Source organism: Argopecten irradians, unplaced genomic scaffold (genome assembly GCF_041381155.1).
Source record: "Argopecten irradians isolate NY unplaced genomic scaffold, Ai_NY scaffold_0055, whole genome shotgun sequence".
NCBI lineage: Eukaryota > Metazoa > Mollusca > Bivalvia > Pectinida > Pectinidae > Argopecten > Argopecten irradians.
This window is the reverse complement of record NW_027187522.1, coordinates 28062-44929: the sequence shown is the minus strand read 5'-3', so window position 1 is coordinate 44929 and position 16868 is coordinate 28062. Positions and strand designations below refer to the sequence as shown.

General features: G+C 35.1%; 1 pseudogene; it reads right to left on the bottom strand.

Annotated features, from left to right (window-relative positions):
- Window positions 1–730: 730 nt before the first annotated feature.
- Window positions 731–3228, bottom strand: LOC138311587 (uncharacterized; annotated as a pseudogene).
- Window positions 3229–16868: the final 13640 nt, after the last annotated feature.

Here is a 16868-nt window from a genome sequence, read left to right as displayed (position 1 = left end):
CGTTCGTTATTACAATATTAAAGTCACAACTGTTGTATCGCGTTATTTTATATTAACACAACACACTTCATAGTACAATGTGTACATGTTTATTCGCCCAGATCAAAAGAACATAACTATATTTACAATGCACAGGATACAGGGCCTGGGCCCAGTTTCACGAACATTCCTAAAATTTAAGGAATCCGTTAACTTAAAATTCCATATGAATCATTACAGATTTTAAGTAAGGCTCCTTAACTTAAGATGTTTTCCTGAACTGTTGTAATGCTTATCTATGGGGGAGATTACACGTTAAGGAATCCCTAAAGGAATGTTCATGAAACTGGGCCCTGGAAAATCGATTGCTATGTTACAAAATATATAATTTAAAAAAGAAAATACGTAATTACTATGAAATTTTAAACCTTGAAAAATCTCAATACCAAATAGCCTAAACCGATTTTTTGTTCACTTTTTTCATAAAAAAGACAGCATATGTATATCGTTTTAGTTCATGCACATGACTGTTTGTTTGATTGTTTGCAAAGATTTTAATCACATTTTGCTAAAGACACTTAACGCAATGTCCCACTCAATAGCATTAAACTGATAGCGATAACAATCTGCAACTAACAAAATCCAGGATGGTTACCTGTCTTCCATCTTGTTGACGGATCGGTCCTAAACAAAGCACTGATCATACTATATAACAGGAATCATACATATGATATATGAGACAGATCCCAACTAAATATATTGACAAATTGCAGTAACAAACTTTCACCAAATTCCAAGATGACTGCCTGTTGGTCATCTGGTAGACGGATCAAGCCAAAAAGCAATATGCGTACCTACATACATGTATATGGCCCAAGGATAATCTACATAGAGGTTTCACAAATGACTGTTGTTTATCATGTAAATCAAACTCTTGTTAGTTAATTTTCACAAGATTTAGTGTGTCATTCAAAAACACTTTAAAGACAAAAAAATTCTTTGTTTCTATGAAATATTTAGGTATACTTATCTGCTTAAAATAAACCTCTGATGCAATTCCATCATTGTATTATACATGTTTATAACAAGACACTATACATATGAGGTATGATATAAGATAATGATACTATGCATTTTAAGGAATTCATATTTTTGCGCTGATATGAAAAAATGTAAATCATGATTCATTATAATTATGGTCTAACATAGGTATAGGTCACTGCAATAGCTAGTCTGAAATAATATACAGGATGCTTGTAATAAGTTCCAATCAAGAACAATATACATATATTCAAAACTTTCAAATTCGCAACAGGTATGACTGTTTCATGTCCAGATCACGTAACAATCGATATCAACATATTCTGGTCTTTCATGCCAAATTCCGAGTGGTTCGAAGTCGATTCTATGTAATCTATTTTATCGCTGGGGTAACAGTATATGTACAATTACTCCTCTCGGCAATCATTTAATAGCGTTGAATCATCATGAAGAGTGTTTGGTTAGATTTCATCAGACGATATGAATAATAAATCAGCAAAGTTGGTACATGTGTACATTATTGCGGTCTTTTAATGATTCGTTTGTTACTACCAGTCTATCCCCACGTACTGATATTGCTCTGCGCTTGTCGATCCCATCCTCTACTGTCAGAAGTTCTCTGATTCGAGTTCCGCACGCAGATATCTGTACCACGTTCGTTTGACTTTAGCCCACAGACGTACAGATTCCCGTCGCGATCGACGTCTATTCCCATCCCACCGTCGACTACTCCGACCTCCATAACACAAGTCTGTCCACTGCTAGAGAGCTTTGTCACAACGGCATCTTTTGACGTCAAAATGCTTGCAAATGTGAGGTTTCTGATCGGGCAGGAGACAAGGTGGTGGCATTCGTTTGCTAAACTGTGAATCTTTTCAGCAGTCCCATCCATTCCAACTCTGTAAATATCGTTTGGTGAACTCACCATGAATTTTCCATTAATGGAAGATATGCCATAACATGCATGTGTGGTGTCTTTATAACATGTGATAGGGTCAGAGTGGATTGGTGTACATTCACTACATGTATACCCACCTTGAGTGTAAGTTACAGCTACAGCTACCTTTCTATCATTCACTAAACACAAATCATGAGGGTAGCCACCAATGTTCAGAACATCCATACACTTTCCCTCGGACGAGAATAATTTCAGACAATCGTTTTCATAGTCACTTATCACAATATTTCTGTTCTGCATCAACAGAACTCCTTGAGCAGTACAATTAATATCCGTATCAGTCGGAACATTTATTAACAGTGTCCTTACTTTCGTGACGCGATTATTGGAGAGCGTGGTATGATTTCTTATACGGTCAACGCCGTCAGGAAGGCTGCATGGTTGTTCCTCCACAAGGATTCGTCCGAGGGACAGCGGGCTGGATTGGTCGATTGTGGCGAGGTTTGTGTCGATATCATGTTTCATAGAGAGTGACGTAGAAGAGGAAATGTCGTCAATCAGATCATTATACGCCCCGATCTCTGTCTGACCCCGATGGAACAGTTGTATCATCTCGATGTGATCCACTCTTTGAGCTGCTGTCGTTGACGCGGTCTTTGTATGCTGCATGGCAGCCATCAATCTACTACACTTTTGTCTGAAGACATCAACCTTAGCTTTCTCGGCTTTATACTTTGATATCAGTTCCTGCGTTAACTCGTCTTGCTTTTGGTCAGATAAAAGATGATTTTTTGCCGAATATCGGAAACACTCTTTAAATCATTTTCTTGACATTGTTGCATGGCGTCATCCTTATCATCAAACGATTTCTTCATTAGTGTCATATTATTGAAAGCCTGTCCCAGGGCATTTTCTACGTCGTCAAAATGCGAACTGTTCCGCTGCTTTTCAAAATACTCTGTGACAGTCTTTACCGTTTCGCACTTTCGGTGTTCTGTGATGATACATGTGCTGCATCCGATAAATTTATGATCTTCGCAGTACCAGTCCATCTTCTCGTTGTGTCTTGAACATGTATGAACAGGTTTGTTTTGTAACACTTCATAATTTCCTTCTGTGATAGAAACAATGTCGCAATTTTCATGGACGAGATCATGGAAGTTTTCTTTACAAACCTCACAAAACAGCACGCTAGTTGTTCTGCAAAAGAACTTTGCTGGAGTCAACATGTTTTTTTTTCTCTTGCATGGACCACAATACGATGAAGTATCCGTCTTCTTCGTGAGCGTTGCAAATTTCTGAACGAGGTTGTTGGTCGGAAATTGCCGTGCCCAGTCTCCTTGCTCTCAGAGGGATCGACTGGTGATGTGATCTTCCTACATACAGGACAGGGGAAGGAGGTCGCAACCGCCATCTCACCTGATAAGTCTGTGACGATGTAGGTACCGAGACAGTCCTCACACAGAAGGAATGTAAACAGGGAAGCGACTTCGGCTGATGTATCTGCTCCAGACAAATAGGGCAGTCGAGTAGACGACAGGGCGGAACAGAAGAGTCGCCATTGCTGTATTCCTGTAAAAGCCCACCTTCTGCCATCTTTATTCTGACTATTAAAAAATCTAAAAAAATTGAAGTATAGTGTCGCATATTAATATTTTCCCTCGTACATTTGTTTCATTTACATGTTTATTATTCATCTTTCAAAATTTAACAACATCACGTTGATTTTAATCTGCATTAATATCAAGTTAAATGGGAACATTAATTCTGGGATAAATTTTGTTAAAAAAATTCCGTATTTTCTTTTTCATTGTCATTATCCACACATTTCAAGTTTTCCTATGTTGTACAATGTATTGTAGTCCTTGTATAATAGCTATCTTTCAAAAATTCATGATTTTTTTTATCATTTTGTCCAAGTATACTTACAGTATATATACGTACTTTGTATATTAGACATTGTCAATATCCGTAAACATTATGTATCTTCGACTTCAAACAAAAAACGAAAAAAATATATATTCACCATAATATATATGTTGAGTATAAAGTGTGAAAGTATATGTAAATTATAATTAGTAATTATCAGTTTGAAAGAGATGAGCAAAAATTGATAAGAGTGGCCTCCTGTGTGAGGCTATGTTCTGATAGGGATGACCCCAGGGAATCCAACCCTGGCAGCTCTCCAAAATTATGTGGTATTCTTAATTATTGATATAAATATTATTTCATTCATCCATCTACATTACAATTCATATTGGATTCGGAAACGAGTTTTATAATAGGCCATGGGCTAGGAGGGTCCCATATTCACCCCCCACCTCCCAAACCTCCGAACCAATATTTTTCTGAACCCTTATGATTTTTCAGCATATTTTTTCATTCTTGACGCAGCAAAAATGTTTCCCAACAACAAATTATTACTGGTAATCAGTTATTTAAACTCCTATCAATCAGTAAAAACAACACAAAAATATATAGAAATGCAAAAAAGAATTATTGTTATACCCTCAATTTTGTAGATTAGCAGCCTCTCAAAAATAATTATTACAGCACAACACCTACTGATAGCGTAACAAATGTAACCTGAGCTAAGCCTGTGTTTCCGTTAATATCATTAACAGTTTCCAAAACGTTTGTGTCTTTGACAACGAGCAGATTCATTTTTTTATTTCCTATGCATAGCATAAGCAAAATGTCAGATGGTTACTACAATGTCACTAATATGTCTTTCACTGGTTCTCAATGATAACCATTATCATTGTGCGTGCTTTCTCGCCTCACTGCACTATCCACTGAAGAGACTCGGCATATCTGGTAGCTGGTACATGCAGTCCGAATCAGAGTAATCGAGATATCAGTATCCAATTCGTCGAAAGTCAGAGCGTCGTCTTCGATGTCGATGAGCTGATGTGACACTACATTACCAGTGTTGTTCTAGCCTGTCATCTTTTTTGACCCATCCATGGCCAGAGTTCATATCAGGAACAACAGGTTCAGGGATGTGGGATCTCTTTCAGATTCTAACATATCGTACGTATATGCTGTTTCAGACTTCTCCGGCATAATGGAAATTACACCAGATCCACATTCTTCCAATGGTGGAATTGGTTCTCCTTAGCACATAGCTCCATAATTCGTATGAAGTACTATTCATCAATCTTGTGGACCCTCGTGCAACCATAAATGGCACAGGTGATATCATCGAGGTCATTAATGAGGCCATAAATGTTAAATGTTTTTCATTGGTCTGACTTTTCCCACTCCCTTGAAGGTGCTGATTGTGTCACATCTGGTGTATGCGTAAAGAGACCATTGAAGACTCTCCAGTAAAAAAGTTCTCTACAGTGCTTTCCAGACTTGGCAAAGAGTGAAACTTCACTGCAGACCTCATTTATGACCTCAAAGAATCCACCTGTGCCACCTATGGTCACTGAGGTTCACAAGAATGAGGAATTGTGCTTCATACGAATTAAGGAGAACCAACTCAACCCTCCGCAGAATGTGGATCTGGTGTCTTTTCCATCATGCCGGGGAAGTCTGGAACATCATATACGATATGTGAATCTAGGTGAAACTAGGTTGGAAACAGGAAGAGCTCCCACATCACTGAACCCGATGTTTCTAATGTTAACTCAGACCATGGACGTTTGACAAGTTAGAACCACGATGGTAACCCGGTAGTGTAATGTCACATCAGGTCATCGAGGTCGAAGACCACACTCTGGCGAGAAAGCACGCACAACGAAAATGATTATCATTAGGAACTAGTGAAAGAAATATGTGATACTGTAGTAACCATCTTATATTTCCTTACGTTATACACAGGAAATAAACAATGAATGTGCTCATTCTAAAAGAAAACAACATGTTTCGAACAGTGTCATGGTATTTACGGAATTTTAATTTGATACCCTATAGCTATTAGTTGGCGTTTTGCTGTAATAATTCAGTTTGAGAGGCTACTAGTCTACAATATTTCGAACATGAAAATGGATTATTTTGAAGTCACACTTAGATATTCAGCCTTTAAATTCAAATTTTGTTAAGATATAAATCGCCGATAGCCAATGTTATATTCAGGAAATTCCAAGACACCAGGAAACTGTAGTGGCAGCGGTTTGAAAAAAATAACAATCATATGCCGCATCCGGTGATGTTCTGTAAACCAAATGATGGTATAACAACAATTCTCTTTTGCATTTCTATTTATTTTTGTTGTTGTTTTAACCGATTGATCAGAGGTCATATAACTGATTACGAATAATAAATTTTTGTTGGGAAACAATTTTGCTGCGTCAAGCCAAATATGAAAAAAAATGCTGAAAAATTACCATTTTTGAGCTTAAAATCGATTTTTTTTTCATTTCCTGCGTTCAAATCACTACATATATTGGATTTTTGGTCCTGACATGTATTTGTTGTTCTATTGTGGTCATTTTGATACCTCATTTGTCTACTTTAGTTTAAAAATGTCAATGTTATGACTATTCTTCTTGATGACGTCATAACCTGGAACTTATACGATGTTAATATTGGTTTTTGTTATTTTTTTTGCTTAAACTGATTGATAAGTGGTCAAAAAACTTGTTAGAAATAATAGTTTGCTGTTGGGAAACATTTTTGCTGCGTCAACCCAAATATGAAAAATTTGCTGAAAAAATCACCATTTTTGAGCTTAAAATAAGATTTTTTCATTTCCTGCGTATCAATAAACTACATATATTGGATTTTGGGGTCCTGATTTATATTTGTTGTTCTATTGTGGTCATTTTGATACCTCATTTGTCTACTTCGGTTGAAAAATGTCAATGTAATGACTATTTTTCAATTTTTAGTGAAATTCAAGATGGCGGCCATCTTGATGACGTCATAACCGGAAGTTCGTCCCAACTTATGCCATGTTAATATTTTGATTTGTGATCAGGGGGTCATAAGGGTTCAGAAAAATATTGGTTCGGAGGTTTGGAGGGGGGTGCATGTGGGACCCTCCTAGCCCATGACCTATATATAATATAAGACCTATATCCGTTTCCATTTATTGTTAATTATTACAATTGATAATGTTGAAATTCAAAAGCTATGTAGTGAAGCAAGTAAAATGTGTACGCTAAATTTTTTGTATAACCATATGATATCCTAAATATACAATTCATAAGGTTTGGTTACTAAATCTGTTTCACATGTACTCGCTGACACTACCATGGTTAGTAATTTAAATAGGATTTACTTCCCTTTACTTATGGTAATACCGTTCTTTCGCAGAACATAGATCTACTTTCGCTTTCGATTTGTAAAGTACACAGTCGAGATTAAGACCTTCATATCAGAATATCACATTTGACATTACTAGATACAGAGGTTTATTATCACACGTTTAATATTATCTATATAGAAAGTCGGTCTATCATCAGATAATCAAACTCAATTATAACGGGACTACCTCAGTATACGCCTCCTATAGTGTTATTCTCGACGCCTTCCGGGTTTTCCTATTTCAATATTTGAAAATTGTTCTTACATGTTGTGTTGCCTACCTTAGTCTTCCGAATGATCCTTATATACATCCTTATTATTGATAGTATGTCAGTATGTGACAATCTTTTGATAACAACTTAACATCAGTAAAAAAGTCAAACATGATAAAAAAAAACTATTTCAAATGTGTACAGGGTAAAACGGAGTTTTCGTCTTATTTTTCATTTCTTTGCATATAATTACACAATAATAATTTGGTGCATTCTGATACAGTCTTGGTGGTAATTGTATGACATAAATACTGTATTAGTAGATATCAGATATACTTAAAACTTTACGTTTACTATAAATATTTCTGATGAAAAGTAACATAAAAGCCATAAGAGTTTAAACTCTACAGGATTGTTTTTCTTTAATTTAGTGATCAGACGGTATTCATGTATAATATAAATTTCATAATTATACTCAAAAACGTTGCAGCCATTTTAAAGTCAAACAACTAATTAGGAACGTTTTAGTTTACATTTTTCTTCCATCATTCATTGATTTTTTTTGATTTTTTTTCATTTTTAAATATCTGTGTTCAATGTAGGCGACGTGTAATTTCCTGTGGATCGCCAGGGGGATATGCGGTTTTTGAAATCAGATGTTGCCTTATGCGGACTACTACCGATGCGTGCTATATACGGTAACTATTACCATATTTGAAAACCATGCGTTCTGTTCGCTGTAAACTATAACAAACGCACAGAAAATAATAAGCAAGCAGCTGAAGTATACCCTCTTCTTAAGTTAACGTATTTTAAATTAGCTTATTTTATGTATCTGCAACTCATTTAATAAACTATAGTTTATTGTTAACTTTTCTGTTTTTTTCCGAGTACTCCGGCTTTCCTCCACAAACAAGTATGGCACGTGCTTACATGACCCTGTTTGTTAACAGATCAATAAACTAATAAACCCAACGTTGTTAACTTTAAATGTTATATGGAAATCAATAATATTAAATCGTGTCTGACGACGATCTTTTTGACTGTAATGGTCACGTTAAATCATTCAAAAAATAATTCTATGTATCTAAAGCAGAAAAAATAAAAACAAAGTCTTCAAATCATTAAATATTTTATTAAGAGATATGTTTTTGTAAGTAACAAGCCAGTAAGATAACTATCACAGAATTAGTTTGTGACCTAGAATTCGAGATTCCTTAATATATCCAGTCATAATGTATTGCTCCGAAAGTATAGACACACAATTCGAAGTATTTACTAAATTGTAGATGTGTTCCTTTACGAGCTTTGTGAAATACAATTAAGATAAGATATCACACTAAATATTACTAGTATGCCATAATGACATATAACATGACTTTAGTTTTTGTTTCGGATATTATTTGTTTAATGTGAAAAAGTTCAATAATTTCAACCACTAAATTCATATCAATAATAAGTTACCGTAATCCCCGTAATTAGCGTCAATCCCCCCTATAAGCGTACCTCCCTTTTTCTTGAGAAGGGTTTAAGTTGTGAAAACGTCCCCATCCCATGGAAATAAATATGTTTTACAACATATACTGCCTCTAACATCAGCAATATTTATGTATCTCATATTACATGAACTTGTGAGTCTTTTACACGACATAATAATGCATCGTCTACAACTTACATTTTGGTTACTAATTAGCGCCTCCCTTTGTTACAATTATTTAAGCGCCATGGGCGTTAATTACGGCAATTACGACTACTATTACAATTACTATTTTGGATTTATTTCAAATTTTATTACGCAACGATGATCTTATAAAACATACTCAGAGAAAGTTTTTTAATTGGCTTTAATCTTCTTAATTTAGAAAAACAGTTATGTAAATATATATCAATATAAATAAAACCATTGCTATTGATTAGCATTAGTCATTTGTCATTTTATCTACATTTAAAACCCCATTAAATCGAACCCATATAACTTTTTTTTGTTTCGAAGTATAATATCGGTTATGTATCAAATAATAATAATTTAAATTGTTTGAAATCTCAGACAGCTTGAATTATTAAAGTTAAAACTCTCTATTTCGAGTTTCGAGATCCGACTACGTATACAGTGACGTTTTAAAAATAAAATAAATGGAATGTACCTTAAACGTAACTCTTTCCAATTAAAATATTGCTAATAGCTATTTGAAAATTTAGTACAATTTATCAATTCGTTTCTGAAAAGCTCACACCATTGCTAGCCATCATAGACCTTTTCAAACATTTGTAAATTTCGAATTAGATTCAGTATATACAAGGTTTCAATTTACAAATTACTATTTTATCTAATTAAAAACGAATAACGCTGTCAGCTGAAAATCTTCAAAATATTATTCTAGCTACTCAAAGAACGGAACAAAACTGTTACGTTAGGCTGGCAATAATTTTCATAAAAACATGTTTTAAAATTTCTTAAATGAAAAATAATGTATGAATAAATCATTTCACAAAACTTTCAATAACCGTGATACCTCTATCAAGTGTAAAAAAAAACACAGGTTTAACATAAAAAAGTATATAACCTAAGGCATTGGACATAATCTACGTTCAGAATAAAAGGCATTAAGTCACATTTTACATTATTCTTATCTTAATTCATAACATCATCGATACACCAGGAGTTCCGATCACTTACCATATCATAGTAAAATTGAAGGCAGTCAAGGGGGACAAATCTAAACAATCACAGGGCTGCAAATTGAAGAGTTTGAAGACCACTTCAAAGCCACACTGTCAACCACGGTGTACCGGTATACGCCTCTTTTGATGTACATGACATCAAACGACTAAATTACCTGTTCTGTTTTGTTGCTTCCAGTTTTACTAAGAGACAGTCAGGGGTGTAGAGATCGTATGTGATCGGAACCTCTGGAGTATCGAGAATGCATACATACAAATATCTTAATATATTATAAAAAAGCTCAAAAGGACTATTCAGTCACTCTGTTAATATGACTACGAAGCAAAATATGGCATAAATGTATTGTTCTACATTTGTTATGAATCATATAGTATTTTATTGATTAATTCCACGTCATTGCTAAGGATTTTAGTTGATACCGTTGACATTCCAAATGGTATAGCAATACAATTAAGAAGGTATAATGTGCACGCTGTACCAATACCTGAGCCAATGCCACGTCCGTTAAACCAATGAATACATAACCACTGAGGAGTTGATGAATGATTGTTTTAGACCAGACAATTTATCTGATATCGTATACACTACAGTAAAGTACGTTTATCACGAACATGTGTACACGAATACATCATTATAACACATTGTAATTTTCTTTGTATATAACTAACTTTGCTTATAACGAAACAATTATGTTGTTGTCCAACAAGACACAATGTGTAATGGCGGACAGCGAGAGATTTTTAAACATTTAACACATTTTTCCGGCATATCACAGTAAAACCATTTAATCTCATGTCTATTAGAAACTAGTTTGTTTCCGATATATGTATGTTTCTCTTAGACTGAATTGTCCCTTTAAACACATCATCCACACGTATTGTAATTTGATATAACACAATATATTTAACACAAGTCGTAATACAAATTTGTCAAATAGCAAACAGACAAATCATTACAAACGATAATTACGTATCATTAAAGGGACATAACTCTGATGAATCCAAATAATAAACATAAATGAGGAAATCGCTAGGAATTCTTTCCAGTCTAGATGTAAAATATAACTAAAAAAACAAAAAAACAAAGATAAAAAAGATAATAAAAAAAAACATAGATTAATGAACTATGTATTCATCTCTGTCTTTTTATATTTCTCCAAACATTTGTGAATTTCAAATGTTTCAACTAACAAAGAAGCGATTGATCGCTAATTTCAATATTGAAACAGTTTATATAAGTACATTTTGCTGGAATATATTATTGAAAACAATAATTGTGATTGGATGCGGTATCTTTAAATATTCTAATAACATTAACACCTGAAACCTTATTGTACAAATCAGTAACTTTATATATTTATCCTTGTTGATGTCTCCCTAAGTCTGAATTTTCATCAATATACTAAAAATGTTTTAATGCACTTCTCAAACGAATTTTTCGAATTAAAATAGTAAACATCATAATTACCTCATGTTGCAGGAAAAACAACACAAATTCATCAATATGAAAATGACATCCTATCGCGATATTAGACATATTCTGAATCACTAAAATCAACAACAATAGAAATTTGGTAACCGAATGGTGCTTATGTCTAAGAATCCGTTTTTAAAATAAGAATATTAAAGAGATTTCATAATTTCGCCCTAAGTGCGATGTTTAGGAATATTTACAATACGCAAAATTGTAGGATTCTTCCAGCTAAGTACAAAAAAATTAAATATTGCTCAAAATGATAAATGAACTTATTAGGTCCTGAAGCAGTTTTCAGTATTTGTATGAGTTAGGTTTCCAATTGTACATATTAAAATCTGTCTTCTTTATATTTATCCAAACGTTTGTGAATTTTAAATGTTCAACTGATTAAGAAGCAATTCGTCGATAATTTCAATATTCCAAATGAGTCATTATCTACGTTCGAAAAAAAAAAAATAATTTACGGTAACATTGCAATTTCTATATAATATACATGCGATATATTGTTGTAGAAACATGTCTAATCTATGTAAAATCCTGTTACTATCAACAGGAAAAACTGCAATCAATATATGTTAAGATGGTTCGACACAAAAATCTTATAAAATCAATGCCATCAAATATTATATAATGAAATAAGACATAAGTATGATAAATTCAGATACAAAATATAAATCAACAAAATAACAATAAGGTAACTATCACAGAAAGTTTGCTAATAAGACATACAAAATTCATCAGTAAAATGTATAACAAGGGCCCAGAGGGCCTGTATCGCTCGCCTGTTTTTTTTAAGTAATTATCACAAAGACTCTTACAATTAGAAAAAAAAATTAGCAAAAATGACTCCGAAAATTTGTTTAATTTTGAATCAAAACCATATAATGATGCTATAGATACCATACAAATATGCTATCAATACATAGGTTCAGAGATAAAGTAATTTATATGAAAATAGTAGCCTAATTAACCTTTCTGGCCCCACGTCTAAGGCCCCCGAGGGGTCAGATCCATCATTTGTACAATTTTGAATCCTCACCCTATAAGGATGTTACCATTGCATAATGAGTGTTCTCCTATGCTTAGTTTCAGAGAAGAAGTCGTTTATATGAAAATAGCCAAATTGACCCCTTTTAACCCCGCCCCTTAGGCCCACGGGGTCAGCCCCATCATTTGTTACAGTTTTAATCCCAACCCTCAGAGGATGCTACCATTGTATTATGATTGCTACCCCATGCTTAGTTTCAGAGAAGAAGTCGTTTATATGGAAATAGCCAAATTGACCCCTTTTAACTTCACCCTTTAGGCCCCCAGGGGGGTCAGCCCCATCATTTGTACAATTTTGAATCCCCACCCTATAAGGATGCTACCATTGCATTATGGGTGTTATCCCATGCTTGGTTTCAGAGAAGAAGTCGTTTATATGGAAATAGCCAAATTGGACCCCTTTTGACCCCGCCCTCAGACCCCAAGGGGGTCAGCCCCATCATTTGTACAATTTTGATCCCCACTCTCTAAGGATGCTACCATTGCATTATGAGTGCTATCCCATGCTTAGTTTCAGAGAAGAAGTCGTTTATATGGAAATAGTCAAATTGACCCCTTTTGACCCCGCCCCTCAGGCCCCCACGGGTCGGCCCCTCATTTTGTACAAATTTTGAATCCCCACCTATAAGGATGCTACCATTGCATTATGGGTGTTATTCCCATGCTTAGTTTCAGAGAAGAAGTCGTTTATATGGAAATAGACAAATTGACCCCTTTTGGCCCCGCCCCTCAGGCATCTCGGGGGTCGGCCCTATCATTTGTACAATTTTCAGCTAGTAGCCCATAAGGATGCCACCAGTCAAATATTGTTGAAATCCGACCTGCGGTTATAGAGAAGAAGTTGATTGTTGACAGACGGACGGACGGACGGACGACGGACCAGGACGATTGTTCATTTCAGTTGTCTGGATAGATGATGCAATTTTATAAAAAAAAATAGACTACTTGTTAAGTTTCCACACATCCATCTTCCGAGAGTAAATCAAAATCGCTACATATACTCTCTATTTTTTCAGTACACATTTTAAAGATGCTCTACCGCCGACGAATGGAATTTTTGCTATATCAAAAACAGGAACAGAGTAATTATTAGTTTTCTAATTTTCAGTTACAAAAATAACTTACTTCATACCATTACCATCATTGAAAATTTTGAGCTTCTTATTTTATATACAAAAATATTTGAAATAATTAATTGCGTCCTGATTGGACTATGCCCTATTTAGAATTAAAAGTACTGATGGCGCAAATACCACAAAAATACCAAAAGCAAAATAACTTATTAACTAGTTCAAATTTGCAGTTAAATAGACAATTTTCATTTATGCTTTAAAATTTACTTTATCAGCCAAACGGACAAGTTCTTAAAGTTTTCACGTAAGAAAAAATTCACAAATAAAATAAATTAAAACATATACTTTTTATGAAAACGTACTACAAATATAAGTAAATTATGGAAATGTAGCGAGAGTAATATTGGGACCCAATGCTTGAAGTATAGCATCGATTGGTGTCACAATTCCAGCTTTATACGGATAGTCATTCAAAACACAATGTCCGATTGCCATTCCGACACATACCAATTGTCCATTGTCGTCTTGGCAAAACACTGCAGAACCAGAATCGCCTCCATCGAAAAAAAGTCCATACTCGGATAGATGCCTGTAACTAAATACTGATTTTTCATCAATACTTTATCAGAACTGCCACCAAAACCTAGTTCTTTTGCAAAGGGCCGAATGTCAGTACCGACTACATTCAATGCTCCTCTTGTCACGTCAGTTTTGCTTCCAAATTTGATCACAGTTGGTTTGGACTTTAATGCGTTTATATCACCCAGCATAAATGCGTTGTTGTATTCGGGAAGCTCGTCAAACCCTGTTGGTAAATGATTAAGATATATGTATTGTGGTTTAATTGTATACCTATATCCATACAGTTATATGTACATGTATGTTCAATCGACAAAATCTAAAACGAATAACACCATTAAGTTAGCTAACAGGACCATTTTAATGTGTCGAAATCATTGCTTTATAAAACATTGCTGGACTCGACGTTTACAAACAGACCTATTTTAAATATAGGGAAAACAATTTAAAAGTATATAATTACAGTCAGTGGTATATTGACAGTATGTCACGAGCCTCGCATATGAATATTATGATGGTCCGCATTTGTAACTGTTATTGTTTTCAGTACCGATCGAACAATCTCAATTAAATATTGCAACGTGCAAAATCAACAATGAAATAGAAACATACCTGCGGTTTTATAACTACTGTGGTGATCATTTGAGAAGTGGCCAGCAGAAGGTACTCTGGATGGATCAGTTAGCGTCACAACCGCGGCATCAATACTAATGGAGTGGTCTGGAGCGAAAACGGCCCTCTCAACAAATCCACAAGCAGTGTTGTTGACAGAAGCCGTTGAATCAGTCGATGGCTGAGCTACTTCAACCTTAGAAAATCCTGCCGTAAAATTCATAGCGAATGAATGGGTGGGCATATCAAAGAAGACATGTGAGCAGGATAGAAATCCAAGATTGTTGTTGTATCGCACGAAGGGACCAAGGGTTCCCACAACTATTAGGAATGCAATTTCTACTGGCATCATACTGGGGTGTTAATCGTCCAACTTCACAACCCATTTTGAGAGTAGAATGGCGACGTGTGCTTGATTCAGTTAAATAGCCACCGAACCTAAAGAACCCTTCGCGGACAACTACATTGATACGATCACCATGTCGTGTGCAAATTGTCCTTGGGAATTCCTCTTCCCCTAACGGGATGACGCCCTTGGTGCTGCAATACAGGAGAACACATGCTGTATCTATATCCAATCCATTTATTTTTGTTTTCACGTATCTTCCCGTAATTATGTTCAAATTGCTATATCTTAGCCAGAGACGATCACGATGGGTTCGAATCGCTTCTTTCACTCTCTGTGCATCTTCAGATGAAAGGTCCGTTTCACCAACGGATGAAAATGTTTTCGCTTTTTTTAAAACATACGGGTTCCGGAGCTTCACGAGCCCGAGTCCACGGAAGTCATAGTCTTCAGTCTGTACGACAGATACCGAGTATACTATGAACACTCGTGAATGAGTAGCGTTTATTTTCGTTTTGATGACCTAGAAACGATGGTTGGCTTCAGACAAGCATGTTTTTGTCTGAGTCGATCAGCTAGTTCCAGCATGAAGACATGTTCCATGGCATTGCTTAGTTGCAATCCTTGTAAACATGACCGAATGTTATCTTCTCCAGCCAGTTTTCAGTAACGATCGTACTATATCTGTTCTGTCTAGGCAACTTGCTAAATGTATAAACGCTGTCGCTTTCTTGACTTTAGGATATTCCGATGCCCCCTGGAATATGTCTTCGTGGATAGTACGTTGTCTATCCCAGTCAATCCTTGTCCATCTCTGAATACAATCCACCATTTCTGCCGTTCCATTGACAGCTACTGTATGTAACAGTCGCCACGGATATTCTCCATGTGGATATGTTTCGACGAAAGTGTCTTTTAACGACATGAACGCTTTCATGTCGTTTTCTTGGACAACTGTTGCAACTGGTTTTGCACCTACAATAGTCAAATATTCCTTATATTTATGACTTTTTTCTTTGGGAATGAACACACTTTGCCCGAATGATACTATCACTGTCTGCGCCGTCATATCATCGCCCGGGCTGATACCAAGTTATGACGTCATAATTTGATTATCAGCCTGGGCGGATTAGATTTCAGCCCGATATCAGCCCGGTCTTATATCTCGTCATGCGGAGTATTCATTCCGGAATTTATTGTTGCCACTTCGATTCGATTTCAATTTCAAAATAGCTCGTTTAAACCAATTGGACAAACGTATTGACTATTTACAGATATCATAATTAGACAGTTGATTATGATATGACTGGAGACTTTATCTGCAGATAGTATTAGACCAAGCGAGTATTGTCCTCATTCCCAAAAACAAAGCATCGCCATTCATATATACCAATTTGTAACACAAATAGGAACTATTTTGGATACAAATAAAATCAATGATTTGCTTCTGTCATTAAAAAAGAGACGATTAATTTTGCTTCTGATATATATCGAAAAATTCTTTATTCAAAACTGTGCATTCTGTATCTGTATACTGTAATATATACAGCAATGAAACGCTTCCAACTAATCAAACATTAAATTGGCCTATATCAATGGCAAGTATTAATTCTCGTTATGAATTTGATGGTGCAATAGAGTATGCTCTATACGTTTTTTTAGAATG